The 27,908-nt window shown below is 38.5% G+C and overlaps 1 pseudogene; it reads left to right on the top strand.

Annotated features, from left to right (window-relative positions):
• The first annotated feature begins 434 nt into the window (after positions 1–434).
• Positions 435–24,618, top strand: LOC122296754 (annotated as a pseudogene).
• The last annotated feature ends 3,290 nt before the right edge of the window (positions 24,619–27,908 follow it).

Here is a 27,908-nt window from a genome sequence, read left to right as displayed (position 1 = left end):
ATAAAATAAAAAAACATATCAATATATTAAAAATTACTTTCTTAATTATTACAATAAAAAAGTAAATATTTTTTTACTAAACAGTACACTTAAATAGACAAATTAGATGAACTTATCCAAATATGCATTTCGTACACCACAGGGTTTTCCTGTAGCACGGCTTTTATCAAACCCGACACTTCCACACCGCAGTGACCGCACTGTGGTATATACTAAAACCTATTCTCTAATTCTGCTATGTTTCTGGTTCCACTTTTGTATACTCTCAAATCCACATTTTCTCTCTCCCAGTGTTGCCGTTGGAATCTTCTACTCTACTATCCGTTAGTTCCCTTTCCTGAAGAAAATTTCTATGGAAAATCTGGTGGCTTTAAACCCCTACTTTTGTATATTCCTAAACAAAACAACCCCTTTCATTTTCTTTTCTACTAAACATGGTTGGGAAATCCGAACCCGCCAACGGGTCTGTAAAACCTGGATCAAACCAGAGTATCTCAACAGCAATGCAAGGACCCCTGAAGAGACCAAATCTAATCCCGAACTTCTCGCTCAAAACCCTAAAATTGAAAACCAAAACTCCTGATCTGGGTGTCGATCCTTTGCCACGTCTACGTCCTGGCCTTCATCACACGACTCTTCAGCGTCCTCCGCTATGAGTCCATGATCCATGAGTTTGACCCCTACTTCAATTATCGCACCACCCTCTTCCTCACCAAAAAGGGCTTCTACGAGTTCTGGAACTGGTTCGACTCCAAGAGCTGGTACCCCCTCGGCCGCATTATCGGTGGGACCCTGTACCCTGGCCTCATGGTTACTGCCGCCATCATCTACTGGTTCCTCCATTTCCTCTGCTTTTCCATTGTAAGGTGTGTATGATTGAAGGCTGAAGAGGGAGTTAACGGCTTTAACTGCCTGAATGAAACGGTGCGTATGATCTTAAAGGAGTAGTGTTTCTGAAGCTACAATACGCTGTGTTGCAACATTAATAAAATGGGGCGCTGTATGAAGACTTAGCAAGGGTCGACTAGAAGCAAAGCGACGTCAGTTCATTTGCATGTAATTGTTAGTTGTTTCTGTTAGGATCGGAAGGTAGTATAAAAAAAAAAGACTGATCTGAGAATGAAGAGTTTTATCTGAATTCTTGTAATTGGCACAGAGAGAAATTGTAGAGCTTAGGGATTGCTCAAAAATCTCTACCAACGAAATATAGTGATTCCTGATTCTTGTTTGTGTGTTCCTTACCTAGTGAGATTGTGAGGTTTATTACGTTAGTCTCTTGATTTCTGTAGCTTGCAACAGAGGTCTTCTTTTGGTGGTTTCTCGAGCAGGACAAACGTAACAATTGGTATCAGCATAGCAGTCGACCCTTACTGATGGCAGAAGCGACACGGGGAGCATTGAAGGGTCAACAGCAAGAAATGGTGCAGTAACAGTTGGAGCATCACCAGATCGCCATTTCTGGCATGGCAGAGAGGTTAGATCAAATGTCTGATGTTTTAAAAACTTTGGTGGAAACTGTGAATATAATCTCTCATAGGGAGAGAGACACTCCTCGTGATAGAGATAATGATGCTAGACCTCATGATGAAAGGGGTGGGGTTCAAAGGAATTTTAGATTGGATTTTCCATGTTTTAATGGACTGGAACCTGCTAGTTGGGTCTTTAAGGCTAATCAGTACTTTGACTATTTTCAAATTCCATTTCACCAGAAGTTAATGGTTGCCTCACACCATATGGATGGGGAAGCTTTGGTTTGGTACCAAAATGGTTTAGACTCGGGGCAATTTAATTCTTGGGAGACCTTGGTGGTAGCCTTACAAACAAGGTTTGGACCATCCTCATTTGATGATCCTATGGAAGCTCTGACTCGGTTGAGACAAACTTCTTCTGTGAGTTTGTATACTTCTCAATTTGAAGCATTGACTAATAGATTGAGAGGCTTATCTGAACGCCACAAAATGAGTTGCTTCATTAGTGGATTAAAAGATGACATTCGAATTCCTGTTAAAATGTTTAATCCATTGAATTTGGGGGCTGCTTTTGGTCTGGCTAAGTTACAGGAGGAATATGTGTTGTCCTCCTGAAAATCTTGGAGGCCTACTAGTCACTATGCTGATAAGTGGCCAATTAACACCACTGCTCTTAATGACTCAATTTCTCAAAGTCCCAAAGGCTTGTTGCCTTTTAAGAAGGTTAATCCTTCTCATATTGATGAAAAGAGGAAAAAAGGCTTGTGTTTCCATTGTGAAGAAAAATGGAATCCGAATCATGTGTGTAAGAAACCAAAAGTCTATTTTATTCAACTTGATTCTGATATAGAAAGCCAACCAGAAGTTGAGGAGTCTGAGGTTTCTATTCATGATGAGCCTAAGTCTGATGAGGGTGATAGCTTGGAGGTTTCTGCCAATGCTATTTCAGGTTGTATTGGGGGTAATGCTATGAGGTTGCATGGTTATGTGGGCTCCTGTGTTGTTGAAGTTCTGGTCGATTCAGGGAGCACACACAATTTTTTGGACCCTGCAGTAGTTCAAGCAGCAAAGCTGAAAGTTCAGCAAGATTCTTGTTTGCAAGTCTGTGTGGCTAATGGGGAAAAAATTGTGACTCAAGGCAGTGGGCAAGAAATCATTAAGCTTCAAGGCTCAAGGTTTCCTGTTCCCTTTCATGTTCTGTCTTTAGGTGGTTGTGATGTTGTACTTGGGGTCCAATGGTTAAAGACATTGGGCTTGATTACTTGGAATTTCTTGGATATGTCCATGAGTTTTACTTGGGAGGGTCAAGCCATTAAACTGAAGGGCTTATCTTCTGCAACTGTTCAAATGATGGTTGGTGCTAAAGGCTTCAAGTCTGATTTTGTGAATAAGCAAGGTTGGTTACTCTAATTAATGCTTGTTGACAAAGAGTCTCCTGGAGTGTGTCAAGAAGAACCAATGTCTAGGTTACTCAAGGAGTTTGCTGATGTTTTTGAGGAGCCTATGGGACTGCCACCAAGGAGGGCATTTGACCATCCAATCAACTTGAAGGAAGGGGCCTTACCTGTTTCTGTTCGACCTTACAGGTACCCTCATTACCAAAAGTCTGAAATAGAAAAAATTGTTCATGACTTGTTGACTTCTGGTGTGGTGAGACCTAGCCAAAGTCCATTTTCTTCTCATGTTTTGTTGGTTAAGAAAGCTGATGGGACTTGGCGTATGTGTATTGATTATAGAGCCCTAAATCAGGAAACTATTAAAGACAAGTTTCCAATCCCTGTTATAGATGAACTTTTGGATGAATTGTTTGGGGCCAAGATTTTTTCCAAGCTGGATTTAAGGGCTGGTTACCACCAGATTCGAGTAAAGGAAGGAGATATTGAGAAAACTGCCTTCAGAACACATGAAGGTCATTATGAATTCCTAGTGATGCCATTTGGGCTCACTACTGCACCTGCAACCTTTCAAGGGTTGATGAACCACATCTTCAAACCTTTTTTAAGGAGGTTTGTGCTAGTTTTTTTTTATGATATTCTGGTTTATAGTAAAACTATGGAGGACCATTTGGGGCATGTGGAAACTGTTTTAGGCATATTAAGACAACATACCCTTTATGCTAAAAGGTCCAAATGCAAGTTTGGAGTGCAGGAAATTGACTACTTGGGCCATATTATATCCGGGAGAGGTGTGCAGACAGATTCAGCAAAAACAGCTGCTATGGTTCAATGGCCCATTCCTAAAACCTTAAAGTCATTAAGAGGATTTTTAGGGTTGACTAGCTATTATAGGAAATTTATTCGAGGCTATGGTTCAATAGCAGCTCCTCTAACTGACTTGTTGAAGAAGAATTCTTTTTGTTGGACTGAAAAAGCTGTTGTTGCTTTTGAATTGTTGAAAACAGCAGTTAGCAATCCTCCTGTGTTGAGATTGCCAGATTTCAGTAAACCCTTCACCATTGAGTGTGATGCTTCTGGTGTCGGTCTTGGTGCAGTGTTAATGCAGGAGTCTCAACCTATAGCATTTTATAGTAAAGCTTTGAAAGGGAAGGCATTATTGCTGTCCACTTATGAAAAGGAGTTGTTGGCTTTGGTTTCTGCTGTGCAAAGGTGAAGGCCTTATCTTCTTGGCCATTCCTTTAAGATCAAGACTGATCAAAAAGCACTCAAGTTCTTGGTGGAACAGAAGATTGGAACTGAGGCACAACATAAATGGGTTTCCAAACTCATTGGATATGATTTTTCTGTGGATTATAAGAAAGGCAAGGAAAATGTGGTGGCTGATGCTCTTTCTAGAAAGACTGAAGAAGAGCAAGCTATTTTGGCAGTAATTTCTTTTCCCACTCCATTGTGGATCAATGAGCTTAAAGGGAGTTATTCCTTATGCCCAAGGATCGCATATATTGTTACTAAGTTGCAGCTTGGGGGACCGGGTCCTAAACATTTCTCCATGCAACAAGGTTTGTTATTGAGGAAGGGTAAGATGGTGGTTGTCCCTGCATCCTCTATGCAGTCCAAGATTCTTGAATATATTCATAATAATCCCCAAGCTGGTCATGTGGGGTATCACAAAACTTTGCATCATGCTAGAAGAGACTTTTGGTGGGAAGGTATGAGGAAAGATGTGTGAAAATTGGTCAAGGAATGTGATGTTTGCCAAGTCAGTAAGAATGAGAATGTTTTGTATCCTGGTTTATTGCAGCCTTTATCCATTCCAGAATCTCCATGGTTGGACATTTCCATGGATTTCATTGAAGGGTTGCCTCTTTCAAATGGAGTTTCTGTGGTATTTTCTGTGGTTGATAGACTAATCAAGTTTGCCCATTTTTTTGCTCTCTCACACCCTTATACAGCAGCTAAGGTGGCTCAAGTGTTCTTTCATGGGGTTTTCAGGTTACATGGCTTACCTCGATCAATTGTTTCAGATAGAGACATAGTTTTTACCAGTGCATTTTGGAAACAACTCTTTCAGTTGCAAGGAGTTTCACTCGATTTCAGCTCCTCTTATCATCCACAGTCTGATGGACAGACAGAAGCATTAAACAAATGCTTGGAAGGTTACTTAAGGTGTTGTTGCAGTCAAAGACCTAAAGAATGGAACTCATGGTTGTCAATGGCTGAATGGTGTTATAACACCACTGTCCATTCTACCATTAGCATCACTCCTTTCGAGGCTCTTTATGGCTACCCTCCTCCTAAATTACTGGCTTATGTGCCAGGTACTTCTGCAAATGATGCTGTGGATAAGCTCCTCAGATCAAGGGAAGAATTGCTGACTCTCTTAAGGGCTAATATACTCAGAGCTCAACATAGAATGAAGTTTTTTGCTGATAGAAAGAGGAGTGACAGGTCATTTGAGGTTGGTGATTGGGTATTTTTAAGGCTTCAGCCTTACAGACAAAAAACAGTAGCTTTGAGGCACAATATGAAGTTAGCCCCACGTTTCTATGGGCCTTTCCAGATTGTTCAAAAGTTGGGGACTGTGGCTTATAAGCTTGACTTGCCTGAATCTTCCAAAATACATCCAGTTTTCCATGTTTCTTGCCTTAAAAAGAAACTGGGTCAGCACATTACCCCATTGCCTACTTTACCCCCTACGGATTCTTCTGGTCAAGTGCAACCCTAGCCTCAACAGATTCTTCAAAGGAGGATACAGAAGAAGAGAAATCATGCTGTTACAAAAGTGTTGGTCAGATGGGTGGGAGCTACGCCTGAGGATGCTTCTTGGGAAAGTTTGTATCAGCTACGACAGCTTTATCCTCATTTGGTAGGAACTGTACTGTGAAGGTGTGTATGATTGAAGGCCTTGTGGTCAAGTCCTTTAAGGGGGGGAGAATATAAGGTGTGTATGATTGAAGGCTGAAGAGGGAGTTAACGGCTTTAACTGCCGGAATGAAACGGTGCGTATGATCTTAAAGGAGTAGTGTTTCTGAAGCTACAATACGCTGCGTTGCAACATTAATAAAACGGGGCGTTGTATGAAGACTTAGCAAGGGTCGACTAGAAGCAAAGCGACGTCGGTTCATTTGCATGTAATTGTTAGTTGTTTCTGTTAGGATCGGAAGGTAGTATAAAAAAAAAGACTGATCTGAGAATGAAGTGTTTTATCTGAATTCTTGTAATTGGCACAGAGAGAAATTGTAGAGCTTAGGGATTGCTCAAAAATCTCTACCAACGAAATATAGTGATTCCTGATTCTTGTTTGTGTGTTCCTTACCTAGTGAGATTGTGAGGTTTATTACATTAGTCTCTTGATTTCTGTAGCTTGCAACAGAGGTCTTCTTTTGGTGGTTTCTCGAGCAGGACGAACGTAACAGCCATCCATATCCGTGAGGTTTGCGTCTTGACGGCACCGTTTTTCGCTTCCAATACGACTCTGGTGGCGTATTTCTTCAGCAAAGAGTTTTGGGATTCAGGCGTCGGGCTCGTTGCAGTAGCACTGATTGCAATTTGCCCTTGTTATATATCCAGATCGGTGGTGGGGTCGTATGATAACGAGGGTGTGGCGATATTCGCGTTGTTGCTCACGTTTTACTTATTTGTGAAGGCCGTGAATACGGGATCATTGGCGTCGGCTTTTGGATACTTTTATATGGTTTCGGCGTGGGGTGGCTATGTGTTTGTAATCAATTTGATTCCGCTTTATGTGATGGTGCTTTTGATGACGGGCAGATATTCCACGAGGTTGTACGTGGCCTACAATTCTATGTATGTGTTGAGGATGCTGCTTGCTATGCAGATTCGGTTTGTGGGGTTTCAGCATGTTCAGTCTAGGGAGCATATAGCATCCATGGGAGTGTTCTTCTTATTGCAGGTTTCGTTTCCTAATCTTTACTCTGTATGTAAGGTTCTACAAGAACCTATACTGAACCCACCAAAAAACTCACACAGAATGTATTAAGAATTCAATCACACACAAGAACATTAAGATAGAAAGGTAAGATTCAATAATCTTGCAGAGAATCTTCGAGGGATCCTCAACCTCCAAGAACTAGAATTCACAAAATCTTCAGTACAATCAACCAGTGCACTCCTACTTAATACTGCAGTTGTGAACACTTAGCCGATAATTGTTTCTTCAATCAAAACGCAGACTACAAAAAATAAAATGTCACTAAGAATTACAATACTACTAAACACCCCATTTCATTAATTCAAAACGCAGCCTATCAAACACTAAACAACTTATTCCCTTTAAAACAAATCGTTTCACTCAGTTTCTATTCAGTTAAAACCGTTACTGCAACTTAGCCACTTCTCACTACACTTCCCCTTAACTGCCTCACCTCAACACCTCTTCCAGCCTTCCCACAAAGCACCCGTGACAATTTCCACCTCTTCAAGGCCTTGCCCACAAGGCACCCGTGACAGTCATAAAATAGTGCCCACCAAATGAGGATACAAGGACCTTAGCTTGTATAAGGATTCCCATGAGTTTTCTCCTCCAACCCACTTCACTAATACCTCAATAGCTGCACGATTGCTATCCTTCTTCATTCTTCTCTTAATAATCATTTTAGGTTTAGGCTGGATACTACCTTCATCATCAACTGGAGGAAGAGTGGCCAAAGGTGTAATCTGATTTCCTAGTTTTTTCTTGAGACACGAGACATGAAAAACTAGATGAATTTTCAATGTAGGAGGCAAATTCAACTTGTAAGCTACTGAGCCAATCTTCTGAGTAACTTGGAATGGTCCATAAAACTAAGGGGCAAGTTTCATATTATGCCTCATAGCTACTGATTTTTGTCTATAAGGCTGAAGTCTAAGAAAAACCCAATCTCCTTGCTTAAAACATCTTTCTGACCTCTTCCTATCAGCAAAGACTTTCATCCTGTCTTGAGCTTTCTATAAGTTGTCTTTTAAAACAGACAAAATCTATTCTCTAGTCTTCAAATGGTCATCTACTACAGCATTAATAGTAGTCCTGCTACATAAGAGAGTAATCTAGGTGGTGGCATCCCATATAAGGCCTGAAATGGAGAAACTCCTGTGGAGGAGTGCAGAGATGTATTATAATGCCACTCAGCCATTGGTAACCAAATACTCCAGCTCCTTGGTTTAGAACAAGCATAGGCTCTTAGATAAGCTTCCACAACTTTATTTAATGCCTCAGCTTGACCATCAGTTTGAGGATGGTAAGTTGAGCTCATATTCAAGATGGTACCCTGCATTTTAAAGAGTTCTTGCCAAAACAAGCTTGTAAAAAAATCACATTACGATCTGAAACAATGGTTCGAGGTAATCCATGAAGTTTGAAAACTCCAGAAAAAAAAATACTTCTGCCACCTTAACTGCTGTGTATGGATGTGCCATAGGAAAGAAATGAGCAAACTTAGTCAGCCTATCCACCACAGTTAGTATAACTGTCATACTATTAGAACCAGGAAGACCTATAATGAAATCTATAGCAATATCCAACCAAGGACTTTGGGGAATAGGGAAGGGCTGAAGTAACCCTGCAGGTAGCACATTTTCAGATTTATTTACTTGACAGGTCTGACATTCTTTACCACTTTCCTGATGTCTTTCCTCATACCAGGCCAATAAAAGTCGAGCTTAGCCTTCTGTAGTGTCTTATGATACCCATGATGACCAGCTTCTGGACTATAATGTATATGCTGTAATATTCTTTTCTGAAACAAAGAACCAGGAACTATAACCAATCTTCCCTTTTTCAAAAGCAGGCCTTGTTGCAAAGTAAAATCTTTAGGAACTTGTCTCCCTTGCTATAATTCATCAATCAAATGAATCAATTCAGAAGATTCCAAATAACTTTTCTTAAGATCATCTATCCACACAGGAGTTGGAAATGAAATCAAAGCCAATGTAGCCGAATCCTCTTCCATCTTTCTAGAAAGTGCATCAGCCACTTTTTATTGTCTCTCCCCCTCTTGTACTCAACTTTAAAATCATACCCCATGAGCTTTGAAATCCATTTATGTTGTGCTTCTGTAGCTACTTCCTATTCCAACAAATGCTTCAAAGCTCGCTGGTCAGTTTTAATTTTAAAGGGCTGACCCAACAAGTATGGTCTCCATTTCCCCACTGCACTCACAAGTGCCAAGAACTCTTTCTCATGGGTTGATAAGAGTAAAGCTTTACCCTTAAGAGCCTTACTAAAGAAAGCTATAGGCTGGCTATTCTGCATCAACACAGCCCCCAATCCCACTCCTGATGACATTCGATTGTAAACTCCTGTGAAAAATCTGGCAGCTTCAAAGTAGGAGAGTGTGCTACAGCATTCTTGAGTTGTAAGAAAGCTTTTTCAGCTTCCTCAGACCATGAAAAACAATTCTTTTTCAACAACATGGTTAATGGGGTAGCTATTGACCCATAATTCTAGATAAACTTCCTATAATACCCAGTTAAGCCAAGAAATTCTCTTAAAGCCTTAACTGTTTTAGGAAGAGGCCATTCCATCATGGCTGAAATCTTGGTAGGATCAGCTTTGGCACCTTCTCTAGATATAATATGGCCTAAGTAGTCCACTTCCATGACCCCAAATCTGCAGTTAGACCTTTTTGCAAACAAAGAATGTTGCTGACAGATAAAACCGTCTTTAAGCGTACCAAGTGTTGAGTTAAATCTTGGCTGTAAACCAAGATATCATTGAAAAACACCAACACAAATTTTCGAAGGAATGGTTTAAAGACATGATTCATTAATCCTTGAAAAGTGGCAGGAGCATTAGTGAGCCCAAAAGGCATTACTAAGAACTCATAATGGCCTTCATGAGTTCTAAATGTTGTCATAGGTATATCTTCCTCCTCTACCCTTATCTGATGATAACCTGACCTCAAATCAACTTTAGAGAAATACCGTGCTCCATATAACTCATCAAGGAGCTCATCAATCACAGGAATTGGAAATTTGTCCTTGACAGTTTCCTGATTGAGAGCTGTATAGTCCATGCACATCCTCCATGTGCCATCAGCTTTCTTCACAAGGAGGACAGGAGAGGGAAATGGACTTTAACTTGGTCTAATCACACCATTAGACAACAAGTCTTGGATAATCTTTTCTATTTCTGTTTTCTGGTAGTGTGGATACCTATAAGGCCTTACAAAAATTGGAGCAATGCCTTCTTTCAAGACAATTTGATGATCAAAAGGTCGAGGTGGAGGCAACCCAACTGGTTCCGCAGAAACAGATTTGAATTGTTGCAAAACCTCTTCAACTTTTGGTAAGGACTACCCCTTCTCTACAACATTCTGAGTTGCTACAAGCTGTAAGAACCACTCTTGCTGCCCAATGAAAGAAGACAACAACCCTTGCAAGAGTAGCTGCTGCCCACTAATTTGAAACTGCATGGACATATTTGTAAAGTTCCATTGAATAGGACCCAATGTTTTGAGCCATTGCACTCCCAAAACAATGTCACAACCCCCAAGAGTCAAAACATGAAAAGGAACCAAAAACTCAGTTCCTTGAACACTTATCATTTCCTCACATGTACCTTGACTAACTATGGTAGTCCCATTAGCCACTTTCACCTGAAGATCTCAATCTTCAACCACTCTCAAATTGGCTGCTTCCACCACCAAAGGATCCAAGAAATTGTAAGTACTTCCTGAATCTACGAGAATCTTACAAGAAAAAGACCCAATCTTGCCCAACAACTTCATTGCATTGCTGTTAACACACCCAGAGATGGCATGAATTGAAACCTCAAGTACCTCAGACTATTTTTTTTAACAAATCTGTCAACTCTTGCAACAATTGTGGCTCAACTTCCTGCACCATGTCTACCACCTCCTGGTCATCCTCAATTTCCCCATGTAAGAAATACACCTTAGGATTTTTACAGACATGATTGGAATTTCACTTCTCATCATAGTGAAAACACAATCCTTTCTTCCTGTTTTCATCCATCAAAGAACCATTAACCCTTCTCAAAGGAAACATATTGTTGGGACCCTTATTAGCCAACTCAACAGGACCCAAGTTATCCACACCCTTTTCAGAATAATGGCCATTCTGTCTCCAAGACCGCCTACAAGATAAGACATATTCTTCTTGCAACTTTGCTAGGCCAAAAGTAAGCCCAAGATTCAATGGATTAAACATTTTAACAGGTATCATTATCTCATCTTTTAATCCACTAATGAAACAACTCATCTTATGTTTCTCGGATAAACCTTTCAGCCTATTTGATAAGGCCTCAAATTGTGATGTATACATACTAACAGAAGTAGTTTGTCTTAGTCTAGTTAAAGCCTCCTTGGGTCATCAAATTGTGATGGCCCAAACCTTCCTTGTAAAGCCACTACCAATGACTCCCACGAATTAAATTGCCGACATTCCAACCCATTTTGATACCACACCAATGCCTCTCCCTGCATATGGTGCGATGCCACCATCAACTTCTAGTGGAATGGTACTTGAAAACAATCAAAGTACTAATTGGCTTTAAAGATCCAACCAGCCGAATCAGTTCCACTAAAATGTGGAAATTTCAGCCTAATACTTTTTTGAAAAACAGCCCTTTCCCCATGATTACTAGGCTCTCCAGACACCTCTCTTTCTCTAAAAGAACTAACGTTCATAGATTCAACCAAAGAACTCAATACATCTGAAACTCGATCTAACATTTCTGTTATACCCGAAATTGCTTGTTGATGACCTTCCAACTGCTTTTGAACCAATTCTTGTTGTCTCAAGGATCCTTCTTGTTGACCCTTCAACGATCCTCGTGTACCTTTTGCCATCACAACCTTATTTCCAAGAATCAGCCTCTTTGATACCACTTGTAAGGCTCCTGCAAGAACCTATACTGAACCCACCAAAAAACTCACACAGAATGTATTAAGAATTCAATCACACACAAGAACACTCAAATGGAAAGGCAAGATTCAATGGTTAATCTTGCAGAGAATCTTCGAGGGATCCTCAACCTCCAAGAACTAGAATTCACAAAATCTTCGATACAATCAACCAGTGCACTCCTTCTTATATACTGTAGTCGTGAACACTTAGCCGATAATTGTTTCTTCAATCAAAACGCAGACTACAAAGAATAAAACACTACTAAGAATTACAATACCTAAACGCCCCATTTCATTAAGTCAAAACGCAGCCTATCAAACACTAAATGACTTATTCCCTTTAAAACACATCGTTTCACTCACCTTCCCTTCAATTAAACCCTTACTGCAACTCAGCCACTTCTCACTACACTTCTGAACTGCCTCACCTCAGCACCTCTTCCAGCCTTCCCACAAAGCACCCATAACACTGTATAGAGTGCTTTTTGTCTACTTTTTTGGTTTGTTTGTTTTGATACGCAGTACGTTTTATTTGCTTGTGCTTCATATGATATGTTTGAATTCTTCTGTGGTTGTATCCTCAAAAAAAAAAAAAAAATCTTCTGTCGCTATCACTTTATTGAACATGGTTGGAGGGGATTAAATATCTAGCCCAGAATGGGTTCTAGGTCCAGCCAAGTGGGGGGTCTCTTCAGGAGGAAAGAGAGAGAAGGAAGGGGGTGGGGCCCAAAACCAGACCGTTTCACGAGGAAGATGTCCACAAGAAATATAACTATAGTCATCTTCAAAAGGAATCACCATATTAACTACAATTTGTTTCTATTTGTGCATACTTGTATGATTTTGATTTCAATGTATTGTGCACTGCCACTAATGTAGCTATCCTGTCAATCATAAATAATGCTATAATGCTGTTTTATCGAATATGTTGGTCTCAGTGATATGCCTTATATAAAAAAAGAAGTGATAAGCCTTGTGCATGCGCATCATGTCTGTTTTGAGACTAAATTCACTGTTTGTGCAGGTATTTTTCTTCTTAGATTGGATTAAACACTTACCAAGTGACACAAAATTGTTTCAAGCCTTTTTGAGGATTACAGTGACCTCTGCAATAGGTGTTGGTGCTATTGCTCTTGGAGTAGGCACGGCATCTGGTTATATCTCTCCATGGACCGGCCGGTTTTACTCGTTGCTAGATCCAACATATGCAAAGGGTCATATTCCAATTATTGCTTCCGTCTTAGAGCATCAGCCAACCGCTTGGTCATCTTTCATGTTCGATTTCCATATCCTGCTTTTCCTTTTCCCTGCCGATCTCTATTTTTGCTTCAAGCGGTTGTCAGATGCCACAATTTTTATAGTTATGTATGGCCTCACAAGCATGTATTTTGCCGGTGTCATGGTTCGGTTGATTCTTGTTGCTACACCTGCAGTATGCCTTATAAGTGCCATTGCTGTTTCTGCAACTATGAAGAATTTGACTCTGGTAGCAAGGGCAAAAAATAAGGTTACCCAGACTGGTTCTGCAAGGGGAAGCAGTAGCTCAAAGGGATCTTCTAAGGTGAGCTCATCTCCATTATAAAATAAGTACAGCCTTTTATTCTATTAGGTTTAAGGTTCTCCTCCATGGTAAACATTGGTGATGTAGTGATTTTAGGTTCTCCCTTCTCTGCCATATGCTATCATTCAAGTGTTATTAATTTGACTAATTGATTAACTTCACCATGTACATAATAATGTAAGAAAAACTTTACTTGTAACACCCTAAGTGTAGCACCTGTGTAACCCAGCTTACGTGGCAAGTAGTCAAGGGAATTTTTATCATTATTATTATTTTTTCTGATTGATGGAATAGGCATATCAACGTTTGCCAATGTCTATGGTGTTACATTGGTGTTAGTGTACAAGTAGCTAGAAAAAGTCAATTTGAATATATAGTATGTGTGCGCGCGCGCGTGCACATGTGTGTGATGCTTTATTGATAGTCTAATGGTTGTCTCTTGTTCAGAGTTTCATGGTTGTTTATATTGATGGCAAGCTGAGGATCAGTTATTATGTCAATGTTAATAAGATGGTGATGCGAAACATAATCTTTTAGTTACTGTTTTTGATTCCTTTTAATTCAATTTTTTAGTAGCTCATGGTTTCTATAGTTTCTAAAATATCTATTTTAATGCCATTAGTGTGTTTCTAACATACTTATTATGCGTTATTAACCCCATTTCAATTTGGGTTGACATTTAGAAAGAATCTGAGCATTTAAAGGTGAGTTAGTCTAAGCCCTATATTGGAAGTACATGAAATATTACATATACCTTTAAGGAAAAAACAAAACAAGTGTTTAGGTTCTTTGAGTAGGTATTAGCTGCTAAACCCAACGAGATCACATAGAAGAAAATGGATAGTTGGATTGTGTTTTTTGCTACCAACATTGTGTGATGATATCCTTTTGATTATGTTGTCTGCATTTTAAAAATTCTTGTTGCTTTTTCAAAGAAAATTACTATTACTTTCTTTTCCTTCACAAACAGGCATCACTTGATCAATTCCAGCCTTTCCAAAGAAATGGTGCTATCGCCTTACTTTTTGGTGCCTTTTACTTGCTCAGTAAGTATGCAACGCACTGTACCTGGGTCACATCAGAGGCATACTCGTCTCCCTTAATTTGTCTTGGCTGCTAGGGGTGCCCATGGCAACAGGGTAATCATCTTTGATGATTATCGTGAGGCATACTTTTGGCTGCCGAAGAATACTCCTACAGATGCTAAGGTGATGTCATGGTGGGATTATGGATACCAGATAACTGCTATGGGAAACCGAACAGTTATAGTTGATAATAACACCTGGAACAATACACATTGCTACTGTTGGACGTGCAATGTCATCTTATGAAAACGAGGCATATGAAATTATGAGGTCACTTGATGTGGATTATGTCTTAGTTGTCTTCGGAGGGGTTACCGGGTACTCTTCTGATGATATTAACAAGTAAGGCCAATTTGGAAACGCCCTACACTATTTGGATAATTTCTTGAAGGAAGTGAGGTGTTTGTGTGTGTGTGCGTGTATTTGCGTGTCCATGCTCGCGTTGTTGTGCACGTGTGCTTGCATGGCTATGCTTGTGCACGTGCTTGTGTCTATGTATTTTTGTAAATTTGACTAGGTCATAGAGCTGCATAATCTGTTCTGTGATCAGTAAGGTTTGGTGCTAAGCAACTCAACAATGGCTCAGCATTTTTTTCTTTTATTTTTGAGGCAAGTCGTGTTGACTTTTAAAAATGGTTATATTTTATGGAAAAATGCTGGATGCAAGCGCCGGGTGTAATCGGCTTGCAAGCGGCGTGTCCACGTCATTTAATAAAACGGTGTGTTTTTCATCTATTTTTTCTCACTCTCAGTTTCCTCCCTTCCTCCCTCCCTCCATTTCCATCTCCGTCTGAACTCTCCATCTCGTTTCCTCCTCCCTTTTCCTCTCCATATCGAAATCCATCCATTTCCATCTCCTCAGAACCAGTTCTTCCATTTCCCTCCTCTCTCTGCTTCTCTCAAGTCCACGCTTGCCATTCTCCTCAGATCCCATTTCCTCTATTTCCCTCCTCAGATCCATCGAAGGCTAGCTCTCCCTTTCTCCTCGCTCCGAAAAATTCTCTGTCTCCCCCCGTTATCTTCCCCAACTCCCTTCGAAGACCAGAAAGTGAGAAAGGGGCCTTCGTTTCAATTTGGTTTTGTTTCCTTCGAAATCCCCTTCCCCTTCATCCCGAACCCCGAATCGTCTTCGTCTGTCTTCAACACCACCACCATTACCTCACCCATCCTCCACTTCTCATCCTCACTCTGCAAACCTTTCCTTAATCCTCTCTCCAATCTCCAAACCCAATTACAGGCCCCTCGGACATCTCTCCAAACGATTTACGACTACCATGAACCTCTTGAACAAGCTCGGCTTCGGCTCCCCCAGGGCCACACAATCCGCAGCCGACGCATCGATTGCGTAGGGACCGGACGACGACGTTCCCGCCCCTGGCCAGGAGTTCGCACAGTTCGGGGCCGGTTGCTTCTGGGGGGTTGAGCTGGCCTTCCAGAGAGTCCCTGGCGTGACCAAGACCGAGGTCGGGTACACCCAGGGGTTCGTGCATAGTCCCAGCTACGAAGACGTGTGCTCGGTTACCACCAACCACTCCGAGGTCGTTAAGGTCCAGTTCGACCCCAAGCAGTGCAGCTTCGACGCTCTCCTTGACACGTTCTGGGCCAGGCATGACCCAACCACGCTAAATCGCCAAGTGGGTATGTTTAGGTTTTGGGTTTCTCTGTTAATTTTGAAAGAAATTGGATATGCATCTCTGTTGTTATGACTTGCTGTAATTGATTTTCAATTCATGTCTGCTCTGATTTCTGATGGGTGCTTTGAATTGTTGTGGTTGTTGTCTTGGTCTTCAAATTCCAGGTCTTCAAGCTTCATCTCGCAGTAAACCTTGAAACAGAGTCCAGGTCTTCAAACGATTCCAATAAAATCTATCAGAAAGCTATGGCCTCCAAACAATCTTCTCTGCTATTAATCAAAGCCAACTGACATCGCGTAATAGTTTTTAGATAATTAAAAAAAAACACAGAACCCACTACAAGTATCAAGCTGCGACGAGGCTACTTCTCAATGCCGATAGCTTGGATTGAAAGGGAAGAAGGCTGCGATGAGATTAGTTGAGACTTGGCTTTTGTTCTCTTTGAACGAAATGGAAAGTAGATGGCAAGCGTGGACTTGGGAGAATAGCAAGTGTGTGAGATTTTTTTTTTTTTAATAGATGCTGACGTCAGCCGACTGCACGGCGACTGTACGTAGCAAAGCCCTATTTTATGTGGGTTGTGCATCAAGCAATTGTGGCATACTAGTTTGAATCTTTTCACAAAAGTTGAATAATCTTGCAAAAATTAAATCATTTAACAAACACTACAAAATAAGTGAGAATTTGCGGCTGTAAACATTTCCGGCGAGTAAAATCTCGCCGGAAATATACAATTTCCTCCTTCCCCTGATTATTTTCTGTCCATTGTCAAGTGCCACCGGAATAAGAATTTGTTGCGGTGTTTTATCTCGCGGTAATAAGTTGCGCCGCAATAAGCTTTTTATTGTGGCAAGAGAATGCTCTATTAGACTATTACGACGACCTCTATACTGCCGCAACAAGTCTTTTAATCAGTTAAATGGTGGGAAAACTCCTCACCGGCCCGCGCATTTTTCCCCTAATCCTTTACCGATAGTGAGACCCAGTTCTCTCCGTCGTCTCTCTGCTGTGTGTTGGTTGCGTACACCGTCGATTCAGTTGTTGTGCCCTCTCGACGCCCGTGAGTCTCTCTCATGTTTCTCTTACTCTCCGAGCTGTCTCAACCGATGTTTCTCTCTTGGTACTTAGGGCTTTGTTGGTTTGTTACTTTTGAAATGGCAAAATATGCTGTCAAAGCACTTCTAATTTCTGAAATCGTATAGCCTCTTGATTGTAATGCATTTTTGTATAATATATACAATGCAATCGTATAGCCTCTTGATTGTAATTTCTGAAATCGTATATACTCTTGGTTGTTTTTCTCTCAATATTGTCTATTTTTGGCTTTGCTGTTGTTTTCCAAATCAAGGCCTCTCACTTATTTATCTTCTCAGTTTAGGTATGTATCGTGTGGTACGCAATGCGTGTGGGTCTTAAGTTGCTAAAACCACTAGATAATCCTTATGTATTTTTGAACAATTTTATGTATTTTGGGAGGGAAGGAGGTGCATACATGCAAGGAAATAGATTCGCTTTGTTTTAGAATATTCTCTTACCACTTTAATTTGAGATTGTGAACGTGTTTAGTACTGTTGTACGCTTCGTTTGCTCTATTTGATATCATGTATTAACTGTCAATCATTTTATTTTCCTTTGTTTTTTTATATATTCAGTTTTCCTACACAAACTACTTATAGTGGATCTCATTCTAACTTAAAAAATAAATAAAAAAAAATCAAAACACCAATATTTTTTAGCATAGTTGATCTGGAAAGTTTTTATATCAGCGATATGATGAGTTATGTGTAAAAAAAAAAAAAGGTTTCTCAATAATTTTTTTTTTTTTGGGGTGTGTTTAATTTCCCAATAACTTTTTCCTATAAATGTATTTTTGTAATAAAATTGAATTTAATTTTTATTAAATAGTTTATTCATAATAAAATGATCAATCAGTAGTATAGTTTGGAAGTGCCAAAAGTTTTCTAGTGTACTCTTCCCTTTAGGCTAGCTTTAAGTAGTCCAGTTAAAAGGATCATTGGATTGAGCCTTATATGGATGGTAATGGTAATTACAAGTTGCCTACAAAAAACAACATATAAGTCATGAAATTGCAATTAGATTGGAAGTTTGAAAAAAAAAACAAAACAAAACCAGAAAATACATAGGAAACTCAGTTTAGTTGGCAGGCTGGATTGTGGTTGCAACTGTTTAAGAAAAGTGAAAAGATATGGAGAAATATTTCTTTCTTGTGACTTTTCTCTCCAACTTGGCATAAATATGTGGATTGCTACTTATCAAAAAACTTGGCATATATATGTATGCCTTGTGATATTCAATGGCTTTTTCCCAATTCTGTTCATAGGCTTTTTTGATTGTTGCTTTGGTCTGTTTGTGGGCTATTGTTTTTTCTCAGGACTAATTCCCAATTCTGTTCATAGGCTATTGTTAATTCTTAGTGAAAGCATTATTAATACTAGATACAGTTATATTGTTTGCTTTGGGCTTGAGTTTTCACTCCCCTGTTCCTGAACTTTCACTCCCCTTATATAGATTATATCAATGCATTCCTAAACTGCATTATATAAACTGCATTATAAATACTACATTATATCAATGCATTCCTAAACTGCATTATACAAACTGCATTTACATCAATGCATGAATAAACTGCATTATAAATACTGCATTATATCAATGCATTTCTAAACTGCATTATATGGTTACTGCATTATATTAATGCATGAATAAACTGCATTATACAAACTGCATTATAAATACTGCATTATATCAATGCATTCCTAAACTGCATTATACAAACTGCATGAGCATCAATGCATGAATAAACTGCATTATACAAACTGCATTATAAATACTGCATGAATAAACTGCATTATACAAACTGCATTATATCAATTTTCAGTTGAAATAAACGGCAACCCAATCTTCAAATTCAATATTTATATGAAGTATGAACATACACTTATACAAACTACACCAAGAGTACAAAAAATTCACCCCACCCCCCACATTTACAAAAATTTTCTGCATTAGGCATTTTTCATCTCTTCTTCCGAAAAACTTGAAAATATTTTTTTTCCTGAACTAGTTAAAGGTTTTTCTATAATTTGTTGCTACCAACACCAAACTCTTTGATCATTATTAAATAATGATACACCACACTAAAGAGCGATGAGCAATAACACTTACCCACACTTACCCACATGATTCTTTAAAGGATCTTTTTCCCAATTTACCAATTTTTAACATTTAGGTATTTTTCGTAGATGGACAAGAGTTGGATGAAAATCATTGATAGATTTTGATCCAGTGAATATGCGACAGGCGTTAAAGATTTCATTACTTTGGCTCGATCTCATTCTACAAGTGATGAAATTCGGTGTCCATGTACCCTATGTTCAAATAATTATTTCCTACCTATAAGTCAGGTAGAGAGACATCTGTTCATTAAAGGTATTGAACCAACTTACACAACATGGATATTTCACGACGAGGAGGAAGATTTACCTTTTATTGATGATGATGATCTTCATGATCCCGAACAAGCTAATCCCTACATTGATGACATTGATGTTATGTTACAAGACATTCGGGCAGGGAATTTCCCTAATGTTCCTTTACCCGAGTCATTCTATGCTGGGGGTTCAACCTCAGTCGGAAGTGAATCAACCATGAATTTTGACCAGTTGTTGGTTGATTCACAGCATCTTCTTTATGAAGGTTGTTCCAAGTATTCTAAACTTTCATTTTCAATTAAGTTGCTGCACATTAAAACACTTGGTGGCTGAAGTGTAAAGTCATTTGACATGCTTCTTCAAGTACTACAGTCAGCTTTTCCGAATGCTCTTTTACCGAAGTCATATCAAGAGGCATGGAACTTAGAGTGAGGCATGGGATTTTCTTACACAAAAATACATACTTGTCCAAATGATTGCATATTTTATTGGAGGGAAAATGCAAAGAAACAAGAGTGCCCTAAATGTAAGTCATCAAGATGGATATTCAGTAACAATAAGCAATGACAAATTCCTCAAAAAGTTCTACGACATTTTTGTTAAAGCCAAGGTTGCAGAGATTGTTTATGTCACGTAAAACAGCAACTAATATGAGGTGGCATAGGGATCAGCGTGTCAATGAGGAAGGTATTCAAAGGCATCCTGCTGACTCTGAGGTCTGGAAGGCATTTGATCAAGAACATACTTAGCTTGCGGAAGATCCTCGAAATGTACGGCTTGGTTTAGCCAGTGACAGCTTCAACCCCTTCAATAATTTGGCAAAACCTTACAGCATATGGCCAGTGATTTTGGTGCCTTACAACTTGCCCCCATGGCTATGCATGAAAGATCCATTTTTCATCACCTCATTGTTGATTCTTGGACCAAGGTCTCCAGGAAATGATATCGATGTTTATTTGCAGCCTCTAATAGACAAACTATTAGATCTATGGGAAAATAGTATCGATACATACGATGCCAAGGCCACAGAGACTTTTCGATTGCATGCAGCTTTAATGTTGACAATTAACGACTTCCCTGCTTACGGAAATCTCTCTGGGTGGAGCACTAAGGGGAAGATGGCATGTCCATCATGCGAGTAAGAAACAGATTCGTTGTTGTTGAAATACAGCCGAAAACATTGTTACATGGGTCATCGCCGATTCTTGCCCCTGGACCACATTTGGAGAAAGAAAAAGAGTATTTTTAATGGCAGCGCAGAGCATCGTGGCCCACCTCAGTAGTTGCCAGGAGAAGATATACTTAATCAACTGCAGAATATTCCAGATACTGATTTTGGAAAATCTACAAAGAAGAGAAAGCGTACCACTGATGAGTTAAATTGGACCAAAAGAAGTATCTTTTTCCAATTGCCGTATTGGTCAACTCTAAAGTTTAGACATAACCTTGATGTAATGCACATTGAGAAGAACATATGTGACAACATTTTAGGAACTTTGATGAATATCGCTGGAAAAACTAAAGATCATGTCAATGCACGTCATGACCTTTCCAATCTCAATATAAGAAAAGAGTTACACTTGATCCAGGATGGACAACGCGCGAGTATGCCACATGCATGTTACACCTTGTATGGAGCTGAGAGGGCAGGTTTTTGTAAATGATTGAATGATGTCAAATTCCCAGATGGCTTCGCTTCTAATATTGTGAGATGTGTGAGTGTTGTCAATTACAAAATCTCTGGAATGAAAAGTCACGATTGTCATATTTTTATGCAAAGATTGCTACCTGTTGCAATTTGTAGATACTTACGACAAGATATACGATTAGCATTGACTGAGCTGAGCACATATTTCAAAGAACTTTGTGCAAGAACTATCAAGGTTGATGTCTTAGAATGACTTCAGTCTAATATAGCCATCATTTTGTGCAAGCTATAGATGATATTTCCACCTACATTCTTTGATGTAATGGTCCACCTAGCCTATCATTTGCCACATGAGGCACTACTTGCAGAGCCAGTTCAATATAGGTGGATGTACCCTTTCGAACGGTATCTTGAAAAATTTAAGAGATACGTTAAGAATAAGGCCCGTCTGGAAGGTTCAATTGCGGAGGCCTGTATCCATGTAGAATGTTTGAATTTTTGTTCCATGTACCTCCATGATGTCGAATCTAGATTCAATCCTCAAGAACGGAACTTTGATGGAGGAGAAGATGGTGTAGGAGAAGGACTACATATTTTTAGACAGAAGGTGAGGCCCATGGGTTTCGCATCACATCATCGACTAGACAATGACCTGTTTCTAAAAGTAAAATGGTACATGCTTAATAATTGCAGAGAGATTGGACAATACCTGAAGTAAGTACCTTCAACTAGACATTGACATTATTGTTTTCCTTTGTTGAATTACTTAAATAGATTGTATATATCATATTTAATGACCAATGACGGTCTGTTGTCCAGTGAGCACTACATGCATGTCAGTGAAGAGTACCCTGATAATGTCGACAGTTTGCACGCGACAAATTTTCCAAATTGGTTCAAGTCACACGTATGTATTTTACTGTTACATACCTCATTCACACCTTGTGGTTTTACAGCTTTACAACAAATAAGTGTTTTGGTTAATGCAACTGTGACAGATTCAAAATCTACGTGTTAACAATCCCGATGATGTTTCGGATGATCTATGTGCACTTGCATGTGGTCCTAACCCTTAGGTTGTGTCCTATTCTGGTTGCATCATGAATGGCATACAATTTCACATGAGGCAACGTGAAGCACATCGTAGGACCAAAAATTCAGGTGTCCTGGTTATTAGTGAACTAGATGCTCAAAATGTTGACTTCTATGGTGTTCTAACAGACATATTCGAAGTTTGCTATATGGGATGGCACCGTGTGTACTTATTCAAATGTGACTGGTTCGACATCTCTGATTCCAGACGAGGGATACGTGTGGGCGATATAAGGTCGCCGGAAATAATGACTTTTCTTGTAGTGAAAAGTCGAATAATCTTGCAAAAAGTAATCAAATAACTTCTGGACTACTTGGTCTGTTTGTCTCATGAAATTGTTTGTAGCTGTGCATAGCAAATGCCGTATTTATGGCTGACGTGCTGATCATATATTTGCTTCTTTGGCCTATGCCAAACAATTTTTGGTATGTAATTAAGTGGACTACTTAGCATCTTTTCTGTTTTCTGTATTGACCATTTAAATTAGTTGACCTAAAGAATTTAATTTTACCAACAATATTCTTGCATCATGTACTAACTAGGAATTTATGGATTCCAGATTTTTGTGGATGGTGAGAATCGGAGGTGGGGTTTTTCCTGTAATAAAAGAACCTGATTACCTTGTTAATGGCGAGTACCGTGTTGACAAAGGGGCTGCTCCCAAGATGTTGAACTGTCTCATGTAAGTTTTGTTGCAATATTGCTACAATGATACGTGTGTTTGTTTGAGTATATGACCACCCCCTCCCCCATGCGGGGTTGGGGCAAGACCTTCATGTTGGGGTGTGAAAATATTCAGCTAGAATTGTGTGTTGTCAATCAAAGAATCAATCCTTAGTGAAATCCTATTTAATAATTTTTATTCGAACAAGTTATTGTATGAGTTCTTTAATTAATACTAGTCCATATTCTATCGAATTTGTAAGCTTGATACGTTTACTCTCATTCTTATTCACCAAATTTTGTATCTTGTATTGCTAGTGAGAAATGCATTTGTTTTGTCTATCTCAGCTGATAATATTGTTACAGAACTAAATATGTAGAGGATATTATAACCATACCACCGGCCTTCAGTCCATAAACTCTCTCTCTCTCTCTCTCTCTCTCTCTCTCTCTCTCTCTCTCTCTCTCTCTCTCTCTCTCTCTCTCTCTCTCTCACACACACACACACATACAGCATAATTATTTATTAAAAAAAAATGGTACATGATAGTTTTTATTTGATAATTTCTCTCTTTAATTTCTTTTTGTTGTTAGGTACAAATTGTCTTATTATCGATTTGGAGAGTTGACAACAGAATATGGCAAACCACCTGGGTAAGTTCAAGGTTTATCTTCTATTCAACTGGAAATGGATATGATTCATATGAATGTGTTTTTACCACAAGCACACAATATACCAATGTTAATGATAGTAGGGTTATGTCACATGCATGTGAAACAAGGATAAAGCAAGTAATCAAATAGCCACTATAGACTAAAATTAGTAACAAGTCCAAACCAAAACATGAATTAGATGCACAATGCTAGAAGACAAGGCATAGAGGATGCATGCGTCCAAGTTGATTGCTTGTCATGGCACATATAGTATTTATGGATAGGGTTGTAAATGGATCAATAAATTGAGCTTAACTCGAGTAAATTGAGTTTGATTCATTTGACCTATAAAATAAATAAATAAATAAATAAAAATTAGTTTGATTCATTTGTTAAGTTGTAACTCATCCTTCTAGAAGGGTTAGAAGAAATCTACATGTTAACAATACATGGCTCTGGGTAATAAGAGATCCATAAGCACTAATACCTCAAGCAAAACTGTTAACTTGCTGCATCCTCATCCTCAACATCACCTGCACATTTAAATATTTAAAAAATAATAATTCGACTACCGACTACTCAGTAAATGGTATGTCACACAGCAAAAAGGTTATAAATCTGGATTTACCTCTGTAAAGATCCTTAAACACAATTAAATATCCACACACATGAAACATTTAACCCTTGTGTGCAAGGCTGTGAATCAGTCATATCCTGTTCGTTTTGAGTTTTAACATTGTGGTTTCAAATTTCTGCTTAATGGTATTGGAGGCATTATTGTACTCATAAAGTATTTGTTTTGTAATTGTTGGTGTTTTTTTTTTTTTAATGGCAGGTATGATCGTGCAAGGGGGGTCGAAATTGGAAACAAGGATATTAAACTTGAATATTTGGAAGAGGCTTTTACGACATCTAACTGGATCGTTCGCATTTACAAAGTTAAACCACCAAATAATAGATGGCAAAGCGCTCTCTCTCTCTCTCTCTCTCTCTCTCTCTCTCTCTCTCTGGGGGACGATAAAGAAATAGATGAAACTCTCAGAGTGATTCTTGAAATGCAGTGTTAGGGATAGATTACGTGGTTTACATTTGTAGAATTCAAGGCTCTAAATGTTTGGGACCTTGCTTTCCAAGTTTTTGTATCGGCTTTTTACCTCACCTATTTTAAACTGTTTATTTGATCGTGGTTGAGAAGCAGTTACTTAAGTTCGAAAAGTTATGGTCTGGCATGGTGCAGCTTACAGTTTTACATGTGCAGTGATGGTTGCTATAATGTTCCTCTATCAATGGTTAATCGTGCAATGAGCCTTGAAAAGGAATGGCAAACACTACTCCCACCTACAAAATCCACCGTTAAAACACAAGATCGGGTGGATTTCTTTTATTTTGATTTTGCTAATTTGTTAAGAAAATGTTTTTTAATGAATTTGTTAGTGGTTTAAAAAAATGTTTGAAAAAAAAAAAAAGAGAATTTTTGGCTGTTCAGTGGATCCCCACCCCACGGTGGGGATCCTTGGTGGGAGTAGCAGCTCCCAAAAGGAATTACCAATATATGGTTTGAGAGCAGAGAACTATGTTCCATGTTTACCTTGGGTTCCGCACTGTGCTGCGCTACCATTTTCAGGCAATGTTTAGCGGCTAGGTAGGATTGCAAGTTTGCAACTTCTCCACAAATGCATGGATTGGATGAATGGATACTCGTTTAGAGCTGTACAAAATGTTAAGTCTGTGTTAGCTTGGTATGGCCCTTTCCTGACCTGTAGTTGATTATTGTCTTATCCTGAAGTAGTGCAATATTGGCACAATCTGGAGTAATGTTGTGTCACGATACACATAGAGATAAGACGTATCTGTTTTCTGAAAAAGTCCCATGTCTTTGGGATGACGAGAAACAGATTTGAAAGATAACTTTAAACCAAATCGTTTTGTGCTGTGCTGCTACCTCACTGGCTGTTTCTCCAAAGTAGACTAGTTCACTAAATTGTAGAGATAATAATGATTAGGGGGGTAGAACCGGGCCGGATTTTTTCCAGTCTGGTCCGGTCCGAAACCCAGAATTCGGGCGGGTAAGATAAAGCTGGATCTGGTTTTACGATTGGCTATCCACAACCGGATCTTTTTTTTTTTTTTTTTTTTTAAATCCATGCTTCCAAAATGAGAGGAACAAAGCTTTAGCTTCCAAACCAGACAATGAAAATCAAATTTAGCACTATCAAAACCTCTCTTCTTGTTTGGGTGCATCCGTTTTGTGTGGTACTGATCAGCACCGGCCATGCCATATGCATATGCATATGTAGCAGTTTACTTCAGTATCCTGTTTGAATATTATTTGTGATATCATTTTGATTTCATGGTTAACTCTTCATTTGATGTTGTAGTTATATATGGCTGGCTGATTACGATACATTGTCATCGTGTTGGTTTTGCATCTTCAATTAATTGTGAAATAAATGTGAAAACAAAAAGAAGTCAAGAAAACTACCAAATTTAGCTTTTAGCATAAGAGTATCAACAATGAACATTACCTCTACGGCGATGATGTTAACAGCTTCCAGAAGAAAGAAGTGGATAAAATTGATCATCAACAATAATTTATTTTGTAAATTAATATTTGACATTGTGATCTAACAACAATATTATTTATTTTTTATTGTTATTTATTTTATTTAAAAAAATTCAAAAAGTGTTAAAATTAATTTTTAAAAAAATCTGGGTAATTTAAATATGATATCATAATTTTTTTTTTTTGAAAATGCTATAAAAATATTTTTTAAAGTTTAAACATATTTTTTTAAAAGTATTAATAAATTTGGATTAAATCCTGTTACAATCTAGATTTATAGCTAAAAAAGGAAAAAAAATCCAAATATTCGGTTAATCCAGTTATCCGCTCAAATTATTTTCAAATTAATCCAGGTGGATAACCGTCACACACCCCTAACAATGATAATGATAATAATGATAATGATAATGATAATCATGATAATGATGATAATGATAATTGTTAATTACGTGTTTCATATACCTTTGGGTTAGGTTTCAGCAATTCAGATTTTGAGTCTCTCACTTGCACACTTAAGAAAACACAGAGTGTGGGGTCTTTGGGAAAGCTGGAGGGTATCCGATGCTAAGTCAGTATATCGACTTAGTAGTTTGTGCAATAGTTTAGAGGAATCAGAGAGATATTTTTGTACATGGAGGTCGGTTTTTATACTAGGTTTCTGGTGGAAACAGTTCAAACCTAGCCTTAGGGAGTTCATGTCACTTCTACTGTTCACTTAGAATTCTTTAATACGGCATGACTCCTGGGTTAGCGTCATTAATATAGCGTAGAGTCCGGGGAGTGACACAATTAATGCGATGTGTGGCTCATTGACTCACTTTACCATGCGACCGTTCTTATTAATCCCTTCCATACTTGTTGTTAGGAGATCAAGAGTTTCTCGTATTTCTTGCCCACCTACCTGCGTAGGCTCCCGAGGGTTGGGTGTCAACCGAGGGGTTAGGGCGGCGAGTCCCATTTGCCAGTTACCATTCGCTTTTCTCACGTGTAGATTGCTTCATGAACGGTTCTTACTCATGGGTCAAGTGTTCTGCAGAGGCCCACAGACTCCTTTTAGAGAAGGGCCGTTGGGCTTGGTTTGGCTCTCTAACTCACTCCCTATAAATTCCTCCTCTTGGGCTTGCTATGCGAGCTAAGAGGAGGGGAAAATCCCCTTACAATAATAATAATAATGATAATGATAATTATAAGAATAGTGATAATAATAATAATAATAATAATAATAATAATAATAATAATAATAATAATAATAATAATAACTGTTCGCATGAAAAATATCTGCAAGTGCACAGAATCATAACAAGTAGTATAGTGTTTTAAAGAAAATAGATGTCGAACCCACAGAGATTAATTTTGTTATTGAGTACTGAAATTTACTAAATTAATTATATTTGAAAAATCAAAAAAAAAAATGGAAAGATTCTACTATCTAAATTAAATTGAAATACTTGACAAAAAATAAATTTAAGAATAAAATAGCATAAAATCTAAGATTTTAAATATAATAAGAATAGATCTAAAGCATTTGATTTCACCTAGCAAATCCTACATAATTTATTCTTCCTCGTTATAAAATTCCAAATGTCCCAAGTTGATGATAGAAATCCCTTGATTATTCAATATCTTCTCTCGAATAATATTAAAAACATCTCTAGCTAATAACTCATCATCTCTCTATGTGAATTTAACTAATTAGAGACTTATTAAGTTCTTTGGATTTTTCTTAAAAATCACACTAATCGCAATAAAGTAAATCTACTTTTGCTAAACTAATGGTGCTTAATCCTAGAGCTTTAATCACAAACCACCTCTTGGTCTCATT

This window comes from Carya illinoinensis, chromosome 15 (assembly GCF_018687715.1).
Source record: "Carya illinoinensis cultivar Pawnee chromosome 15, C.illinoinensisPawnee_v1, whole genome shotgun sequence".
NCBI classification, from domain to species: Eukaryota; Viridiplantae; Streptophyta; class Magnoliopsida; order Fagales; family Juglandaceae; genus Carya; species Carya illinoinensis.
The sequence above is the reverse complement of the archived record's forward strand: the minus strand, read 5'-3'. Positions and strand labels throughout refer to the sequence as shown.